The sequence below is a fragment of the Spermophilus citellus genome (assembly GCF_964194105.1).
Source record: "Spermophilus citellus genome assembly, chromosome: 3".
Taxonomy (NCBI): domain Eukaryota; kingdom Metazoa; phylum Chordata; class Mammalia; order Rodentia; family Sciuridae; genus Spermophilus; species Spermophilus citellus.
In genome coordinates this window covers 183984083-184005892 of record NC_138184.1, presented here as the reverse complement: position 1 = coordinate 184005892, position 21810 = coordinate 183984083, and the positions used below count along the sequence as shown (strand labels likewise).

General features: G+C 36.3%; 1 long non-coding RNA gene across 2 annotated transcripts in view; it reads right to left on the bottom strand.

The window, feature by feature from the left end:
* Positions 1 to 426: 426 nt before the first annotated feature.
* Positions 427 to 21810, bottom strand: part of LOC308643161 — a 27688-nt gene continuing 6304 nt past the window's right edge. The window contains exons 3-4 of one of the 2 annotated variants that reach the window (XR_014020712.1): positions 15822 to 15904; positions 427 to 1001 (exon numbers count right to left, since the gene is read on the bottom strand). This is a non-coding gene — a long non-coding RNA (uncharacterized lncRNA). Of the gene's footprint in view, positions 1002 to 2648; positions 4547 to 15821; positions 15905 to 21810 lie in introns of those variants that run through there. The other variant, XR_014020713.1, reaches the window with a different exon arrangement.

Genomic DNA, 21810 nt, shown 5'->3' with positions numbered 1-21810 from the left:
AAGGGAGTGGGTCCTTGGGGACATACGCTTGGGGACTATATCTTATCCCTGGTCTTTCCTTTTCTCACTCCTTTCCAGTGGCCACCATCAGGTGAGCAGCGTTGGTATTACACACCCCTCACCATGATATTCTGCCTTACCACAGGCCAGAAACAATGGGTCTGACAATGGCTAAAACCTCTGAAACTTGGAGCCAAAGTAAATCTTTCCTCCTTGTTTTTCTTCAGTGTTTTTGTCACAGTGATTAAAAAGCTAATACATACATCTTGTTGAAGTAACAACATTTTATTTTCCTTTGGGGAAATAGGTGTGTGTGTATGTATACCCACTCATATTTGTCTATGTTTAGCAAGTTCATAATTTGAGTGGGGTTAAAATAGGTATAAGCATTTTAAGCTATTTTTAAGTGTGAAAATTACAGAAAGTATACTATATTGGGTAAGAAATGATCAGTATTCAATCTAAAGAAAGCAATTACAATATTGAAAGTCAGGAATAACTGCATAAACATTTCCAAGCATTACTGTTGACACTGTGTGTGAGCACATGTGCATAGAGGGTGGGAGTGGGGTTAAAGGCACATTGTACTCTTTGCCAGTAGGCAAATAAGAGCCCATAGACATAAAATGTAAAAGAAGGGCTTACCATCTCTTGTTTGTTTGGTTTGCATTGTATCAGTCTTTTTTTTTTTTTACACTTTTTTTTTAGTTGTTGATAGACCTTTTTTTATTTATTTATATGCGATGCTGAGAATCGAACCCAGTGCCTCACACATGTCAGGCAAGTGCGCTACCACTGAGCCACAGTCCCAGCCCCTGTATCATTCAATCTTACTAATATTAATGGCCTATGTGCCTAGCAATCTTCTCTGTAGAACAGTGATTCCCACTTAGAGAGTGTTGGAAGATATCACTGGAAACAGTTGCAGTGAGGTTTATGGAGAAAAAAGAAAAACAAAGCTATTCTGCATCTGAAGTTTCTTCTTTCAAAGTTGCATTTCACTGGAAGATTCCAAAGAAAAATACAGAAATGTGTCAAAATTACATTACCAGTAAGAGTTATTTCAAAGCTGTAAGGTCAGGGTATGAAAGGGGGGGGGCAGGTATCTAATATAACAAGGTTAAGGAGCCTAAAAAAATAACCAGGGTTGGGATCTTCTTATCTCAAAGCTTTCTTCATTAGAGCACATGCTGAAAAAAAAAATCATCATATCTAAAAGTTTTCTCTTGAAATTTCATCTTATAAAAGTATTTTAAAATCATTAAAAGCCATTTCCAAGACTATTATAATTAAAGTAAATAAGTGTAACTAAGCTCATATGAGCTGATAACTTCAAAAACATGCATCCAAGTACAAAATATAATATAGCAGAAGCTGCCATTGTGAATCAAGAAACAATTGCTCTGCAAATGCTAGTTTAATTTTTGTTTTGTTTTGTTTTCAAAGTACTGGGGATAGAACACAGAGTGATCTACAATTGATCCACACACTCTGACCCTTTTATTTTTTATTTTGAAACAGGGTCTCAGTAAATTGTCCAGGCAGGCCTTGAACTTGTGATTATCCTGCCTCAGCCTCCACAGTGGGTAGATTACAAGTATGGGTCACCACACTTGTCTTTACTTGATTTTTTTTTCTTTAATACGTACTTAAAAGTCAAAACCTTTTGATTACTCTTAGAAATGAAGGACTTTTGATAGATCATTTTGGCTGAAGGAGATGAACCGGAAGTTGTCAGAATTCCTCCTAAAACTTACTAAAGACAACAGGATACTGCAAGCACTACAAACTAGATTTTGTGTTTGGCAAGGCTTCCAAGATTTCATAATGTCAAAAAGCCTTTTATCATGTTTTTACTACTACAGTAACAGCTATTATCAACTTCCATATTTCTTTTTATGATTCATCCCTTCATGCGGAAGAGCTTTTTTTTTTCTAACTGATATAGACCATCCAGATTTCCTAAAATGATGCTTACTTGGTTTATTTTTATGTTTACTGAAATATAAAGAATTTGTTTTATGACTTTACTAAATATCAGATCACTGAGCTTTAGCTCATTCAATATATATAATGAACATCTTAATTCTTAGAACTCATCAAAAGTGTAATCTGTAAATCTATTTGCCATGTAAGTAAACATAATTATTTAAGCCCAACTAATAGTAAAAACAAAACAGTCACATTTAGGGAAAAAAAAAACACTATAAAAGGATTCCTACAGGGTGTAATGTTTAGGTAGATTAACTTTTGAGTTTGATTTATGCTGACTAGCATTTTATTGAAAGTCTGTAGTGCTCTCTGAAAAGAACTGTTTTCATTTAGTTTTTTAAAGTCTTTTTTCCGACTCTGTATAATACATCTGGGGAAAATATTGCATTTTGGATTAGGCATTTAATATCTCTAACCAAGATATTTCCTTAGGTGATTTATGTGTAACATCATATTATTCTTTTTATTACAGGAAATTAAAATATATACTTTTGGTTACATGAAAAAGCAATTTATATGAAATCCATGAAAATATGTAGACATACGTAAAGAGTAAAGCAATTACAATTGATTACTGACATATCAGAATAGTTAACATGGTTTCATAAATATAAAATATATTCAATTGATTCTCAACTATAGAGTGATTTTTTTTATTTTATGGTTAGAGAAATGCATCAATTTGATTCAGCTTTTAATGCTCAGCTAAATTATTTAATGGTTATGAAATATGGTGTATTTATATATATATATTGTTCAATTGTATTTCTACTTCCTTTTTATAATAAAATCTGTTCTAAACCTGTAGATTTTTATAGCATCAAGTCAACAATATAATTTTCTTTAAAGTCTCTAATTTTTTATTTGGTCCATAATTTGCATGTCTTAAATATTAAGTCATGAATTTGGACACTAGAAAAATATTTTAAAATACTAAAATAAAATGAGACTGTGTTGTGACTTGTAATGCACATGTGTATCTGCTGAGCTCTATTTAAATGTAAAAGATTATTTGGTCTCTAGTAGATTTTTTTACCTATAACGGTGAAGGTTTGGGTTTCAGAATTTTGTGTCCCTTTTCAGCCAATAAGTGGGTATGAGAGCACACGCAAAAGGCCAACACTGAATCAAATGTAACCCAGGTGAATACAGGAGGCCCATCTCAATCAGAGAAGAGCTGAAAGGGAGTCAAAGCCCTTCACTTGGCAGAGACTCCCTCTCCTCTGTATTCTGCAAGAGTTAACAAATACAGATCACTTTCCAGATGCTGTTGACACATATGCCTCTCTTCAAACCTTCTTATTAACATGTATGTCATTTTGGAGGGTCTAATTCCATCTAAAAAAGTAAAAAATCATTTTAAGTCTTTATTGGGCCAAAAATGATAACTCAGAGCCAAATAGCAGGAGAATGTCCTTCTAGTGATATTTTCCTCGTATACGACTGGGAAAACATAGAAAATGATAATCAATATAGTGTATCTCTGAAGAATCTGAAATGGTAAACCTATTTTTGAGTAAGTTGTTTTTTCACCCAGGGCATCATTCATTTACCAGGACAATTCCTGTTTGTCCTTACCTTTGCCTTTAAAATGCAATTTAAAAGCAGTATTTTTCTGCATGTATTTAAATATGGAATACATGATACGTTTTAAAGCTTACATTTTATATTCTCCTCCTTGTCTTAATTACATGTAACATGAAGCTTATGTTTTAACAGGCATGGGATCTACAGTTTTATATTATCATAAAAGAGTTTATGAGTCCTTTGTTAAAAATCAGTACCATGTCATTGGCAGGATATGGAATTATTTACAGTTACTTCTATTTATAAGATAAAATTCGGTCTGAATTAAGGGGGAGGCTGAAACGATAGCTTTGTAGCCTAAAATAAGTTCAGTTATCAAGTGGCACAGATTTGAATCCATAGGTTTCTATCACACGTGCATGCCCACTGGGCAAAACCTGGTATATGTTCACACTTGCTTCCAAAGAATACCCATTCCAATGCTCACATTAGCTATGCAAAATCAGTGGCATGTTTTTAAAAGGGTGTGGATACAACCCTTAGCACAAGTTATTCCTGCCAAGAATAGGAATCATTTCAATAGGATGGGGTTTCCAGGACCATGTTATTGGTAAACACCCAGAACTCTCTTGGCCACCTATTTTATGAATAAATTGATACTTTCCATAAATTATTTATAAATTCTGAGATGGGACTGATACAGACATTGCATCTCAGTTTCCTGTTTCCCAGAAGAACCCATAATTTCAAGTGGGTGATTGGCTTAAACAGTGATTTTCTGTTTCCTGGGGTTATCATCAGTCTTTAAAGTGCTGACTTTCTTGAAATTGACTTCTCTTCCAATGGAAGCTTTCTTGGGTGTGCATCTTCAGTAAACTCTTATCAAATACAGTAAAAATAAATGCCTTCCCTTCACCACTAGTCGAGGACTTGTTATGCTGCCTCTGCAGAGCAGAAAATCAAAACAGTTGGGCCAAAGCCAAGCCTTCTCTGGTTTCTCTCTGGGTGGAGTATGTTAAATAATGGCCTTAAAAAGAAAAATTCTGTATTATTTTAAACAAGAGTTCATCCACACTCTATAAACACATGTATATGTGTATTTACATGTCTAAAATGTACACAAATATATACATGCATGCACATACAATGAAATAGGTAATAATCTTATAGCCATTGAATTAGTTTCTTAAAAACATTCCTCCTATTTTTGATTTATAGCAGTATGCAAAGCCTTTAGAATGACAGATTCTATATCTCTGGGTGCCTTTGCCAGGTGCCTGTCTGGACATGTGTAGAATGTGATCCCAGGCCTATGCTAAGCAGTGGCAGAGCTGGGAGGGATATGCTAGGGGAGGTGTCTATCAGATGGTTCTCTTGAGAGGTGACAAGCAACTGAACTGCCAGAAATCGCCAGAAGGAGAAGATGCTAAGAAATGGTGAACTGCAAAGTCGTGAGGGCTACAACTTTTGAAACCAAAGAGAACTTGGGGACAGAGAGAGAGCTGGGCAACTTTGTGCCCTTCTGAAAGAAAACAGATCAATAGAATTCTCTTGTGTGGGAATCACTCTTGGAAGAGATCCCTGCCATGTGCTCTGCCTCTTTGCCATATTTCCTACCTCACAGCTTTCCCTGGGGCCTCTGATCTTGTCAGCCTTTCCCACTGGCAAGGGCTGCGATAGATAGATGAGGAGTGAGATGGTAGCAGCAGTATAATTGAACCCTGTACACTGTGGAAGAGGGTATCCCTGGGTGCAAGATTCTTCACATGTTAAAACATAACTTCCTTCCCCAAGTCTACTTTTTTATTTGGCTCCACTACATTGACTGGATTTATTCGTCCCCCCCCCCTTTTTTTACTTCTCTGTCCCTGCATCTACCTCAATCCTGGCACAGTGACAATCCCTTATTATCCATAATTGCTTCTGTATACTCTGTCCCATTGCAACTGAGCTTCTCACGGCTTGAGCTTGATCTGTTCATCTTTCTATTGTAAAATGTTTGACACAGAGGAGGCGTTCAGTAAATATTGTTCTCTTATGTTCTTTTCTCTGCTCCTTACTTCTCAGCTTAGGTCCCATCTCCTCTGATTCTCCAAGCAGTGATCCAAGCACTGGCCTCTCTTGAAGTTCCCTTAGCATTCTCCACTCCTCTCTCCCTCAGTCTTTATCTTTTTCTAAGTGTATCCCAACAATGCATGCTCCATGAGGAAGGGATTAAGGTTTTGTTAATGGTTGTGTTTATTATTTATCTTTTAATTGTTTTATTGAGGTATAATTTACCTATCATAACATTTACTCTTTTAAAGTATACAATTCAGTATTTAAAAAAATGTTTCACACAGCTTTTCAAGCATCTTGAAAACCTAACTTTAGAACATTTTTATCATCCCCAAAAGAAACATAGTACTCATTTTCCACCCTCCTCCTCCCCCATCTCCCAAACTTAGGCAAGCACTGATCAACTTTCTGTCTTTGTTTTCGGACAGATTTTTTACCTACACTGGATGTTTCATATAAATAGAATCATACAATACATGGTTTTTGTGGTCAGCTTCTTTCACTGAGTATTATTGTGTTTAAATCATTGCATTCTTTTTAGAAATCAGTTGCCTAGCAAAGGAAAGACTCTTAAAGAATTTTTATAAAATTAAAAAATTAACTCTAAAAACCTCAAGCACTTCCTAGTGTTAGAAATTGTGTTCAAAATAGAACTTGCTAAAAGTCTTTGACAAAGTATTATGTTGGGAATAGCATCATCATTTTAAAAATCTCCTCAGCAAGTACCAATTGTTAGTTCCCAGTGTCCTGAGGGCTGAAGTGCAGCACTAAAGAGGTAGTTAGGGAAGATGTGAACTGCATATGAAGTTGCCTGCCTAGTCCACGTAGGGAGTATGTTAAAAGCTCCAGATGCTGATGGGCCCTAAGTCTTGCAGTTCATGCAGGTCTAAGGTGATTTGAGACCTCCTCTTTGTTTGACACCTCTCATTGTTTCTCTCTCCTTCCCTCCCGCTTTAAATCTGGAAAGGGTGTGATGAAGTCATGCTCAGGTTTAAATGAATGATCAGTCCTCATATTTCAATTTGTTCACACAAAGATACTGAAATTTTAAGAGAGGGCAAAGTAAGACATTCTGATTATGGAACTTCAGGTAGCCAAAAATGAGAGTGTTGGAGGAATCAGGAGACACCACAAACAATTTATCCCAAAGGTTCTACAATTTCCATACCAAAATTAGAGGACACAGAGCAAAGCTGTACTGATGGCCCCATTCTGAACTATCAGATGACTGGAGCCTGAGGAAAGATGGCCATACAGGCTCTGTCCTTGTGCCATGCATATCAATGGGGCATGGCTTCTGATCTAGAGAAATAGTTCCACTAGTTTTCTTTTTCTACCATACTACGTCAAATTCAATATTAAAGTAGCATCAAAATTCATTTTAATGTCATAAATCTTCCTTTAATTTTATACATAATAAGTGCTTACAGATGCAAATCATGTTTAAATAGAAGGACTTAATGGTTAAAAGAAGTATTTACCATATTGTAGTAATTTCGCAAACAGCTGTTTCAAGTTAACATATGTGTATTCCCAGTCTTGTGTATATAAGATACAAGTTAATGTCAACAGTGCATTAACAATGCAACTGTATTTAATTATAGAACTAAAAGCTCTATAGGTAGGAAGATCACATTATCACCAAAAAGTATAGGTAAGGAGACATCTGCTTCTGGTGAACTTCAAATAGGTACTTGCATCTTTTACGTTCACCAATTCTCTAATTTTTTTTTTTACAACAGTAGATTAACTGTTGAAAAAAACAAGATGACAGATATGTTGTTCAGCAAGTTAATTTTGCAAGCAGCATGGGAAGTATAAAGAGAACTCAGAGCATGAGAATGATACTGATACTTTCATATGCAGCCGTGTCTAGGATTCAAAGGAAAGGAAAACTTCCTTGTTTTGTTACCAAATGGCCCCATACTATTACTCACAATTGTTTATTTCATTAGATTCTACAATTTGAAATCCTTTCAATTAATGGAATTGCCTAAATTAACCTTCAGAATAGGGTCATTGAGACATTTGTACTGTGACTGAATTTAATCACATTCTCCCAACTTTTGGCTAAATTTGAGGCACTGAGTAAATAAGGGGGGGGGGCAAGGCATAATTTTGAAGTGAACTCTTTTGGGAAAAGGATTCCTCTGGGAGATATGAGGAACCTGAGAAGCAAAGGATCATTGGCTGCCAATGGACCATTGTGACAAAAGGCCATACTTTGCCAAGTTAATTCTAAAGGCTGAACTTTAAAATCACTTAGAGCTGAGTGATGGACTTGGCATATATCAATTCCGAAGAATTGCTAAAGAGATGCTAATCATTTTTCTGGAAAACTCCCAATTCCAGAGATGACATAATTGCACTATACCTATTACCTGTCATTTTGCATTGGACCACTTCAACACAGCCAGAATATCTAATAAGCACGGCTTTTCTTGCCCTCTCCATCTCTCATTGGCTAATTTACCCTGCTACTCAAAGCATTGTTCTTCTTTGTTACATTGTATCTAAGAGCAGACCAGTTGGCACCAAAAGACCTGTCAAGAACAACTTTGTAGGAGGAAAAGTATATTTGAGGTCAGAGTTTCAGAGGTCTCAGTCCATAGAAGGCCAACTTCATTGTTCTTGGCTCAAGGTGTAGTATAACATCATGGTAGAAGGTGTGGCATGGCCGCAATTATCCACCTTGTCCAGCCACACTCTACCTGCCTACAGTTACTGCCCAGTTGATCCCTATCAGGGGATCAGTGCACAGATTATGTTAAGGCTCTCATAACCCAATCATTTTACCTCTAAGCTTTTTTGCATTGTCTCACACATGTCCTTTGGAGGGCACCTCATATCTAAACCAAAACAATTACTAACTGCTGCTGCTTAGTTGTTGATGGAAATGAAAAGCTTATATTCATCCCTTATTACTTAGAGAAAACAAATAAAATTTGCAACTCAGCATAATATAGCAGAGACATCAACTTTCTCAATGGTTGCCAGGTTCAATGTGCCTGCTTTGGAAGGCTAAATGTCCTGCGTCCTGCATCTTCCATCTACTCTCATGGCCCCGTTTAGGAAATTTTCTCTGATAGAAAAGGATTTATTCAAATGACTGTATATCGATATCTGTGTTCTTCTAAACAAACTATTACAGATAATTTATATGAGAATATGTTAGTCAAGCGTCTAAGAAGTGCATGGGTAGGAAGAAATGTAAAGGTCATTTTCCTGAAGAAGTCACTGGAAAATTAGAAACATTAAAGATTTATGTAGTGGTGACAATCAATTTTTTAAAGGATTTAAAACATTCGACTAGATACGCCCATTGTCTCTGACCTTCCTTACCAAAGAGGTAAGGAAGTTTGGTGACCTAGAGATAAACTACAAAATTTCTATCCTCCTTTGTGAAAATTAAAAGTGAACTATAACCTAATAGTCAGTGCCATTTTTCTGTGCTTATTAATATGGTTCACTCCAAGATGATCACTGGAAAACTTTTTTTGAGAAATGAGATTTAAAAACTTAAAGCTCCTATTTTTTTGGGGGGTGTACTGGGGATTGAAATCAGGGGCATTCAACCACTGAGCCACACCCCAGCCCTATTTTGCATTTTATTTAGAGACAGGGTCTCACTGAGTCTTACCGCCTTGCTAAACTGCTGAGGTTGGCTTTGAACTCGTCGTGATCCTTCTGTTTCAGCCTCCAGAGCTGGTGGGATTACAGGCATACTCTACTTTTCTTGGCAAAGCTCCTATTCTTATGGTTCCAGGAGAATCAGTTTTTATGTATTTGCTTATTTTAGTCTAAAACTCCAATTGAGAAGATAAGTCAGTTTTTTCCATCAGGTTACAAGGAAGAAAAAAGAAAAAGAAGTAGATGACAGAAGATAATAAGACTAAAAAAAGGTAAGAAATGAGAGCAACAGGAAGTAAAAGAAGAATGAAGCAGAAGTCTTAGAAACTCTAAAGAAATGATGGCAGATGTCACTAGTCATCATAATTCCCAGTCAGACAGAAGAGTCTAGAATTTATCCACAAATTCAGCAAGTAGCTCTTAGAGGCTATGCCAGAAATAGGCAGCCAAGGGTCACAGCCTCTGATTGAAAACTAAACGTTTAATTATCCAGATGTGCATTTGGTTTTATAGACATGAAGTAACTGCTGTGCTAAGAGAATGCAAAGATGCTCTTAATCAGAGAGAGGATAATGGCAGTCACAAAAGCAAATAGACATTTTGTTTATACACACTAATCTGATTAGTGGTACTTTCTGGAACTGTCTTTTGAAAAGGACTAATTCTTAGTTTAGTCTTAGAATCATGAGCTTTCTTGCATCAGAAATAAGTCTATTGTAACTCATTTGCTTATTGTATTCACCACATCTCCCAGCAATGAAGGCTGTCCTCTGTCCTGAATTAAGTGTTCCCAGTGTATAAAGTGAACTGTGTAAGTCACAGGAACTATTTCAGTGAATATTATGTTACATTTTCAGTATGAGGCTGCTCATCGCTCAGCATTCTCCCAAAGACACCATCCCAGTTGCTTTACAGTAAAGATTATGAGTCTGGATCCCTATATTAACATCTGAAAATTAACTTCCAGATTTCTCAATTGTCAATACATATCTGAAGTAGCATCTATGTTCAATAACCATGATGTGAAGCACTGGAACTGTTAAACCATTTGTCTGAGATGCACCTACTAGAATTTATGCAACTACTAGAATTACTGTGACTAAACATTCAAACAAAAGGTCAACTGCTATGGGGAAGCATTCAAATATGTGACATTAAGGCACTTCCCAAGTCTGGCCTGACTATGACCCGTATGCAGTGATCCTGACAAGATCAAATGTTTCCCAGCACCAGACACTACACATATGTTCCTTGACCATTGTCCCTGTCTCTCTGTATTCCTGGTTTCAAACCATCAGACTATCTGGTCACTCTGTGCTACTGAGATGACAATGGCTGAAGTTGCTACACAAACAGCTTATACAGTGTCAGAGTAAATGATGAGAATACCAACTATAGCAAAGTGCAAAATTTCTGTGAATGAGCACGCCCTAGCCAGTCTAAGTGTTGTTCTAAGGACTTTTAACTAAGGAAAACAGTTCTACTACAAGACTTAAGACAGATATATGCTGCTTAACAACAGGGATATATTCTCAGAAACATGTCATTAGGCAATTTTATCACCGTACGAACATCATGGGTGTACTTAAATAAAGCTAGATAGTATAGCTTATTGCACAACTAGGCTGTGTGGTATATACAGTGCATCATTGGCTGAAATGTCATTATGCAGCAAATGACTATAAAATATTTGCTAAAGAAATGTTCATCATCAATCAAAAGAATGAATTTTATTTATTGGATTCTTGTTGAGGTTTAAATACCTCTGGTAGAGAAATAACAAGTGGTTTACAAAGTGTGGCTCAGTTCAAAGTGTTTCCACAAAGAATTTCCAAAGTATTGTACCTATCTGCTAATGTACTAGGGAAATTAAATAAAATCCTCACAACTGGGAAAAAATCTTGATTTTGTGTGTTAAATAAAAAATATTATTAAATCAAAATTTGAATTGAAATTTTTAGTATAAAATATGCAAGGACAAAAATCAAAAGAACACACACTAAAATGTCAATAGACACTATTCTGGTCATGGGATTACAAGTGAGTTTTCTTTTTGCCTATAAGAATTTCTTATTCTTTGTACAATGAATAAATATTAATGGAATTAAAACTCTTAAGGGGTAATCAAGATATTTTAAAAATTAGAGTCTATAGGAAAAGTAATTAAAATGAAAATGTTAAAAAAATAAAAACACAACCTAAGATTTCCTCACATTGAATAAACATATCTATAATGATGTCATGTCCATGAAATATGTGTTTATTGTGGAATTCCTGGTTAAAGGTGATGAGTAGAACATGAATATTTACTTTCTTTTCTCTCTTCCAAAAGTCTACTATAACTATAGTAAATTAATTTTTTTAAAGAATATCTATCTAAACAACAAAAGAAAAATAAGGAAACACATAAATACATTTTTGAAAATTGGAAAGTAGATAAGTTACTGATGACTAAATTAACAGAACCAAGTAAGTAGAATCTAAGTCATTAGGAAAGGCGAAAAAAATCAATCTATGTATGTGACATCACAGAAATTCCCAGTGTTAGGAATTGGGGGTACCACAATCTCTGTAATTAAATTGAAAGTAGGGGCTAAAAGCAAAAGGGTCAGCTGCAAGTTAAGGAAGCAGATCCCAAATTGTTTCCATATTAAAGAGAGCTTAACAAGTGTCCTATATACCCCAAAGGAAGGCAGTAGGTCTACTCTTGAAAAAAATGTAAGAGCCTGAGAGTTTGGGCAGAGGAATACCAGAAGTGAGGGTGCAAATCACATACTTAACAAAAATTTAGATGGTAAATGTTAAGACCTCTCAAGCTCTTCTATACTGAAGAACTCTAGTCAATATCATCAAGACAGAAGCCTGGAATGTGCTTCTGTGGAAACTGACCAGCCTAAGAGACAAGACATAAATATACTGACATTGAAGATTTGCCAATAAAATGACTCATCAAAGTCACAGTAAAATAAAACCCAAAGTCAATAAGAACCACCCACATGTTCAGAGCTTCTGATTGGCTCAGTGCTCCACTCATAATTATGATCAACAAGAAAGTATTATGAGACATCTGAGGCTAGTTTCTAAAAAGATAGGTAGAGACAAAACAAACAGAAAAAAAAAGAAACTTGGAAGAAGCAAGGGAAAGAAAACTTCATAAAAAAACATCGTTGATATGTTAGACAGAATAATTCTTCCTCCCCCAAATATGCCCATTTCAAAATTAGTTTCCTAGGGCTACCTTAACAAAGTACCATAAGCAGGATGGTGTAAACAACAGGTATGTGTACTAGAGGCCAAAAGTCTGGAATCAAAATGCCCACTGGTCTATACATCCTTGCAGGCTCTAGGGGAGGATAGTTCCTTGCCTCTTCCAGTTTCTAGTGGTTCCAATTCTCATTTTGCCATCACTCCAATCCCTGCCCCATATTCACATGGCCTCCTTCTCCTCTGAGACTGTCTTCTCTTCTGTCCTTCATAACATAAAGACAAATTTATTGGATTTAGTTCCACCCAAAAATTTAGGACAATCTCATCTTAAGATTCTGAATTTTATCCATAAAGACCCTTGTTCCAAATAAGATCATATCCATAGGTACTGGGTAATAGGGTGTGAATATATCTTTTGAGAGGGTACCACTTCACCCACTGCAAGGTCATAATCCCTAGAACCCATGAATCTGTTAGCTTACAAGACAAATGGGTCATTAAAAATTTAATTAAAATGAGGAGTTTGAAATAAGAAGGTTTTCTGGATTATCAATGTGGTATCAATGTAATCACCAAGATCCTTTAAAGGAGACAGAAGGGTCATAGCTAGAGAAGGACATGTGACAACAGGAACTGAGGTCAGAATAATATGAAGAACAGACCACATGACATGTAGCACAAGCCCCTCTAGAAACTGGAAAAGGAAAGGAAACATTCTCCCCTAGAGTCTCCATAAGAAATCCAGTCTTGATGACTCATCATAGACTTCTGATTTCCAGTTATTTGAAGTCACTAAATATTTTCATGGGGGCAATAGGATGCTCCCATGAAAGTGTGTTGTGTGTGTGTGTGTGTGTGTGTGTGTCCTCATGCGTTTAAAGTTAGAAAAAGAAGTCAATCCCTTTTATAAAGGAACATTCAGAAAACATAAAAAAAACTCTTAGAAGTCACACACACATATTTACACACATATACATATTCACATATGTACCTGTATATTAGCAGAAATAAAAAAAGAACAGAATAGAAACTAATGAAGATATAATTGAGAAAAATCTCACAGAAATTAGAAAAAAAACGCATACAAAAGGACATGGAAAGTAGCACAGAATAATTATACAAATTAAAAAACTTAGGAAGTTGGTCCAATATTCACAATATAGAAATTTCAGGAAGAAGAAAAAAATGCAAGAATGGAAATAAATGAAATAATTTGAAAATAAGTTTTCTACAAGTAAAACATGGGTTTTCATATTGAGATGGCTTACTGAGTGTCTACAAAACTGATGGAAGATATACTTAGTCTAGCCAAATCATAATGAAATTTCTAAAGCTACAGAGAAAAAGCTGATTCCAAAAAAAATTAGTAAAAAACAATTTCATATATTGAATCCAAGTATATATGATTATACATAATTGAGGTATCTTCAGATATTTCAGTAGTAACAAAGCTGGAAAAATGTCTTTAGCGTTTTGAAAATAAATTATTGTTGTCATACAATTCAATAACTAGCCAAACATTCAGAGAAAGATAAAAAATTCTTATAGAATTTATTTCATATATACTTTCTGAGAAAGTTAAGGGACTATGTACTCCACTAGAACTAGATAGTAAACCAAAAATGGGAACATACAAGACTTAAAAATGAAGTTTATACACAGAAACAAGAAAAATATGACCCCTGGGATGAAGATGAAGAATGTCCCAGAACAGCTGGGCATCAAGTGTAAAAGCAACTATTCCTGATTGGAACAGGTTGGGGACACTGAGAGACATACTATATATATATATATAAAAGAAAGAAATTGATAAGCACTTCCAATTCATCTAGTGATGAATTAAAAACTGGTGATATTTGGGGATGGATTAAACGAAAGCTAAGCAGTTGGGAACTCACAGAAGCAGAGAGTAGAATTGTGGATATCAGAGGTGGGAGAGTGGGGGAAATAGGATGTTGATAAAAGGGTACAAAATGTGGGTTAGACAGTAGGCATAAGTTTTCCTGAGATTACTGCACAGCATAGTGACTATAGTTAGCAGTGTATTGCATATTTCAAAATTTCTGGGAGTAAATTTCAAATATTTATATTACAAAAATAAGCATTTGAGGCAATGCTTGTGTTGATTAGTTTTATTTAATCATCCCACATTGTATGCATGTATCATAGCATCACTTTGTACCCCCTAAATAGATATACTTAAAATTTGTCAATTTATAATAAAATAAAAAAGAAAATGAGTCAAATGGAGGGAAAGGCAAGGAAGGAAAAGAAAACCAATGGAGTATAATATGTGGCTTAACATGAGCAATATCAAGTGTCATAATAATGTAAAAGTTTACTTTTAATCTAACCATATTTTGAGATATCTGTATTGGGAATAGAAAGGATAAGAAAGTACAAATGTTCAGGAGGAGGGAGGAAAGTACCAGACAATGCCTCATATTTTAAAAATTAGTAAGTAACTGCAATAAGCCAGTCATGGTGATGTGTACCTGTAGTGACTACTCAGGAACTGAGGCAGGAGGATTTTGAGTTGGAGAGCAATATGGACAGATTGTTTCTGTCTTAAAGAAAAAAAGAAGCAACTGTATAAACATTATATTCAACAAATTGAAGGAAAATAACCAAAAGAATCCCTGAAAGAACTAACTGTAAGCTATTAAATCTCAGGAAGGGCGAATAGTAAGTGGTGAAGTGGGAAACTTATTTTCATTATATGATTTACAGGATTGTTTGATTCACATATGTGATTTTTATTTATCCTCATTTAGGAATTTTAATGTGAAAGATCGTTTTATTTAAGTTGTTTCATAAAGTTTTATTGATTCTCTGGATGCCTTTGATTAGACTTCTGAAGAGTACAGTTTAAATATAAGAAAAGGAGTCATAGAAAGACTTTAAGATGTATTGAAGGTTACTGCATGAAACTAAGCCCAAAAGACAAACAATCCTGGAAAAGCATAATCTAAGTGGTTCTTCTGGGGTTTTTTTTCCAGCTGTGAAATATATTTATGATTCTCAGTTTCCTTATTTGTTCATTTTGAATTCCAAGCAAGACACACCTTAAATGAAGCAATTACCAAAATAACCCTCCCTTATATAAGTGTTATCAAATGACTTAAATTATCCTAAAAAATTGCATATTTCTTTATATGTAGTCAATAACAAGCAGCTATAATATGACTTGTCTATTATGAAAATTAATGCAATCTATCAACAAATAATTGAGGCTATTAAGTGAATTAAAGTGTTTCTTTAGCATTTTATGATCATCTGCATATATCAGTGTTATATTTCTCAAATTTAACACACTGGTTTTAAAATACTTGTTGATTATCTATTTTGTGATCTAGCTTTTCAACCTCATATTGATTAGGCCACCTGATATGTTCTGCATTACTTACCTGAGATGACAAGATGTGAGGAATCATGAATTAATGTTAACGTTACCAATGGAAACTCCCAACAGGAAAACAAAAGGTGTGTCCTAAGGTGAAAAAGATATAGAACAATACAATGTTATTTAGGGATGACGTGAGTTTGGGTGAAATCACCTGCCCTGTTCTCTGAATTAACCTATAGAGTTGAGGGTGTTTGATAATAAGAGTCTCAGTCCATCTTGCCATGACTTCAAGTTGCAGATGTGGATGGTTACTGCAGTGGTTACTAATGGACCCTGTACTGTCTACTCTCTACATTGCTGCTAATTATCATCAATATAACTTGTCTTTTCTCTGAATATAGTCTGAAAAATTTGCACCATAATGATCCTATCCTCAGCAACCAGAAGTTTCTTAATCTGCCTGCCTGACTATATTGAGGGTCTGCAACACTATATTTTACAGTAGGGAACAGATCTGACTAACTTCCGGTCTCTCCCAAGGAAGTGCAGATTTCCTCTGACATCTATACTCTCATTTCCTGCTTGTATGATGAGGAATCTGTGCTTTATTTCCCACCTCCTCCCCTTGGAAAATGAATGGTCAGTTAATTGGTACTTATCACCCAGTGGGTTCCTCAAAAGTAAGATTGGCTCCATACTCCTCCTTCCTAGACCCTAATGTCCCAAAATAGTGCAAGCGCTCCTTTCCACTTCTGGGTACCTCCTCCTGGTTTCTTCTGTCAGAATTAGAGTTTAGGTAATTATAAGAGATGCTGTTTGGTCCGAAAATTTTATGACACTTGTACAAATTTTATGATGATTGAGCCCGGTGGATATGCTGGATCAGCTTTGCTTTGTCAGTGTCCTGGTCTTGGGTTCAAGGGGAAGGAATAGGAAACTTCACTTTGCATAGTCTAATACCACTAGGAAACATTTTACTTGAGAAAGTTGTTAGTTTGCCCAAACCGGTTCAGTTCTTTCAGTGCATGCTTTATTCATCAGAACCCCTGGGGCAAGGAGAGGGGTGGAGTATGAAGGGTAAGATTCCAGTACTAAACCCCACCCTGGACTGCCAACAATTACTATAAGATTAAGATATGCTGAGGGCCAAATCGGTTCCTGAAGGGAAACTCCTTCCAGCTGAAGCCTGCCATAACTCAGTTAACCTATAAGGCAAATATTAGTTCACTCCCCAAAACAGCATTAAAAAGTGGCTCCACTCTATTTCTCTGGTGCTGGTTTCATGGGTGTGCCCTGGGGATTTCAGACAATACGCTGGTGCTAAAGTAGCAACTGGAATCTTTTACTCAGTCGGCTGGACTCCGAGTCTATTCTGGCATCCAGCCCAGTATATCAAAATTGTGGTTTTTCAGCCTATTTTGGAAGCTGCTTCACTAAGCCATGTGACAACCCCAAAAGTTGGTCTGGCACCAGAAGACTTCATCAGATCGCAAACTTGAGAGCCCTCAAGCTGGCTGTTTTTGTATTGATGCCTCCCTCGCCATAATCATTAACAGAAAGTGAGAGGGCTGCAGTTGGAACACACCTCACACCTACTATACAGTTTGTGTTGTTGTCTCTGAACCCTCATAAACCTCCTGGGCTCTGCACATTTGCCTACTCAAATAAAAGCTTTCTCTGGGGAAAACACCAGTAAGAGTTTGAGTTATTAGCCTAGCTCAACAAACTTAACCTGGAAAGGGCACAAGGCGTGGCTACAGATTTGTCAGAAAGATTTAAGAGTTATCAGTTTTGTTACAGATTCTGACACTAGCAGAAACTGAAGCTGTGAAGCCTGTAGACATAGCCATCTGGTGGTCCTCTTGAAACTTGTGCAAATCATATGGCACAAGCAAATGCAATGTAGTGGGTTACAGATAGGCTGAATTCCCGTTGAAAAGTGGCAACTTAGTAGGTTATGTCAACGCTGACAGCTCTCAATTGTTCATAGATTCCAGTGTTCCTTTTTTCTTTTTTTTTTTTTTTTTTGTAGTGCTGGGTATTGAACCCAGGGCCTTGTGCATGCAAGATGCAAGGCAAGCACTCTACCAACTGAGCTATATCCCCAAGCCCAATTCCACTGTTCTTGTGAGAGATTTCTGTCTATTAAAGCAACAAACACACAAAGTTTATTGAACGGCTCTATGTACTCATCCCTGTGGTGGTGATGGGCATTGTAAAAGATCATATGTACTGCTTGATTTAAAGATACTTATATACTTGTTGATTGATTGTATGTCCTCCTCTGAGAAGTGTCTATTCAGGTCCTTGGCCCATTTGTTGATTGGGTTATTTGTTATCTTATTGTCTAATTTTTTGAGTTCTTTGTATACTCTGGATATTAGGGCTCTATCTGAAGTGTGAGGAGTAAAAATTTGTTCCCATGATGTAAGCTCCCTATTTACCTCTCTTATTGTTTCTTTTGCTGAGAAAAAACTTTTTAGTTTGAGTAAGTCCCATTTGTTGATTCTAGTTATTAACTCTTGTGCTATGGGTGTCCTCTTAAGGAATTTGGAGCCCGACCCCACAATATGTAGATCGGAGCCAACTTTTTCTTCTATCAGACGTAGAGTCTCTGATTTGATATCAAGCTCCTTGATCCATTTTGAGTTAACTTTTGTGCATGGCGAGAGGAGGGGATTCAGTTTCATTTTGTTGCATATGGATTCCCAATTTTCCCAACACCATTTGTTGAAGATGCTATCCTTCCTCCATTGCATGCTTTTAGCCCCTTTATCAAATATAAGATAGTAAAAAATGCTCACCATCTCTAGCAGTCAGAGAAATGCAAATCAAAACCACCCTAAGATACCATCTCACTCCAGTAAGATTGGCAGCCACTATGAAGTCAAACAACAACAAGTGCTGGCAAGGATGTGGGGAAAAGGGTACTCTTGTACATTGCTGGTGGGACTGTAAATTGGTGCGGCTAATTTGGGAAGCAGTATGGAGATTCCTGGGAAAGCTGGGAATGGAACCACCATTTGACCCAGCTATTGCCCTTCTTGGACTATTTCCTGAAGATCTTAAAAGAGCGTACTACAGGGATACTGCCACATCGATGTTCATAGCAGCACAATTCACAATAGCTAGACTGTAGAACCAACCCAGATGCCCTTCAATAGATGAATGGATAAAAAAAAATGAGGCATTTATACACCATGGAGTATTACGCAGCACTAAAAAATGACAATATCATGGAATTTGCAGGGAAATGGATGGCATTAGAGCAGATTATGCTTAGTAAAGCTAGCCAATCCCTAAAAAAACAAATACCAAATGTCTTCTTTGATATAATGAGAGCAACTAAGAACAGAGCAGGGAGGAAGAGCAGGAAGAAAAGATTAACATTAAACAGAGACATGAGGTGGGAGGGAAAGGGAGAGAAAAGGGAAATTGCATGGAAATGGAGGGAGACCCTCATTGTTATACAAAATTACACATAAGAGGTTGTGAGGGGAATGGGAAAATAAACAAGGAGAGAAATGAATTACAGTAGATGGGGTAGAGAGAGAAGATGGAAGGGGAGGGGAGGGGGGATAGTAGAGGATAGGAAAGGTAGCAGAAACAACAGTTACTAATAGGGCATTATGTAAAAATGTGGATGTGTAACCGATGTGATTCTGCAATCTGTATTTGGGGTAAAAATGGGAGTTCATAACCCACTTGAATCTAATGTATGAAATATGATATGTCAAGAGCTTTGTAACGTTTTGAACAACCAATAAAAAAAGAAAAACAAATAAAATAAAATAAAATTGTGAAACAGTCAAAAAAATAAAGATACTTATAATTAATTGGTGATTTTAAATCAAGGCATATTAGACCATCATAAAGCAAAAGTAAATTTAGTGACAGATTTTGTACTAGGGACCTTAGGTGATGTAGAAATTGGGCAGAGATATATAAATAAATACAGCTAACTTCTAAAGTGCTATGACCTAAAAATTGGCTAGGTGAGTTTGGATAAGAAAGGAGAAGAAGTGCAAGTTCTAGGCCTGGAGGCAGTGTTTCTCAAGAAATTGTAACATAAATATGCAGACCCTATTTACAGAGAAGGAAAAAAGAAATTGAGTTGCCTCGAGAGAATGAGTATAAGGAAATGTAGTAAATTTAATCAGAAATGAATGCTATAGACAAATCCCGAATGTAGAATTTTAAAAATCAAGCCAAAGGGTTTTAAAGTGCTGTATGAGCAAATACAAATGCAAATAAAATAAGATTTCAGTCTGGCAAATGAAAATGTTAAGGTTGAGTTTCAAAGTTATTCACCTCAGTGTAAAGACTGAGACAAGAATAAACACCAAATGTCATTTTGTACTTGGCCAGACTTAAACATCACTTTAACTTTCTCCTTACTCACAATAAGGACAGTAACCAATGGTTAAAGGTGCCAACAGCCACCCTGAACACAAAAGCAGTGTCTACATTAGCTCATTTTTTATTGACATTGGTTGCCTGTAGAATATTTATGACATTACAACATTAAGTGTAATTATGCAAACCCACAGAATAAAATATACATAGTCAATTTGAAATGATGCTTCAGTTGAAGTTTTGATTATTCTATGTTAACAAAAACCTCCAAGAGCAATTTAGTTTTTTCACTGTAGGTGGCCAGTAATATTTTTTATTGTAGGTGGCCCAGTAGTATTTTAGAGTAAATACTACTCTAAAAAATGTGAACATCAGATTTTTGCAGTAGTTTTCATGATAACTTTTTAAAAACCAATAATAACTCGTCACTTGGTAAAGTTACCTTATTTTGAAAACCTCTGAAAAATGTGTCTAAAGGAAAATTCAAAGAAACAACACCCTGTGTGTTTCGGCTTTTCTGTTTTGCTCACCAGTATCCTCTAAATAACAGTGCTCACTCTTGTTTGTTAAACATTGTTGTCACTTTTGTTCCTTTATTCCAAGAAGACTGCATAATGCCTATAAATGCAGCTAGCAATGTGCCCCTTTTTACCCTAGATTTTGGATTTTTTCTTCAACTTATTTTTTTTTTTTTAAAGTAAAGTGGCAGAGAGATATTGCTCTCGGGATAAGCCACTTTGTGTCAGTGCTTTATGAAGTTTTTTCAACCTTAAATTCTAAGACAAGTAAATAAAAAACTTTCAGCTTTTATAGCTTTGGGAACTTCTATAGCTGTTGTATCCTCTGCTCCCCTGAGCCTGTCACTCTTATGGGCTTTTGGGGCTACCAAAGAACTGCATGGCATCCAGAATGTTGTTCTCCACCTCACTCTCCCCTGAGAGCCGGTGATCACAAGCCTGTGCTCTGTTTCATACTTGCAGCATCCAGGTGGAATTTAAAATAGAATGGATGGAGACCCAGTTATGTAAAAAGTCACCTCTGGTCTTCTGTTCTATCATGGGAGTTAAGACCAGCTGGGGTGCTGCTGGTATCAGTTTCCAGCACATAAGTCTCTGTGATCTGCAGCAGAAATTCTTACAACAGGGCCCTTAGAAGTCTTGTCCTCTGATGGGTTGCCAGAGGCACAGTCCAAGGCATATCTGCCCAGGAAGACTTTTTGCTGAGTTTCCCAGGGGCTGAGAGAAAATTCCCAGAAGGAACAGGCTCCCTGGCTCCTACAACTAGTAATCTACAACCATCTTTGGTGGGAGCTGGGATTTATTGCCAGCCAGCTACTTATCTGGTTCAGTTACCTCAGCTGGTCAGAGATGACCACAGTCACAGATTCACAGTCTCTCCAGAGAGCTTCTTTGTGTGAAATGAATATGCTTGAAATCTGGCTCTTCCTTTCTTAAATCCTCTTTCCAGAGGATAACTCAAAACACCTTCCTCCTGCTAGGAAAACAAGTTCAAGAATATTTCCTCCTTGTGGGATCAAGAAATTAGAGATGCTTCAGTAATCCGTATAAACCTGGAGTTACATGGTGCTATTCTTAATAGCATTAATCAAATTTGGGGTAGCTGAATTCAGATCATGAGATGACATAAAATTAACTCCCTTCTTGAACAACTAATGGCAAAGTCTTTAAATTTTT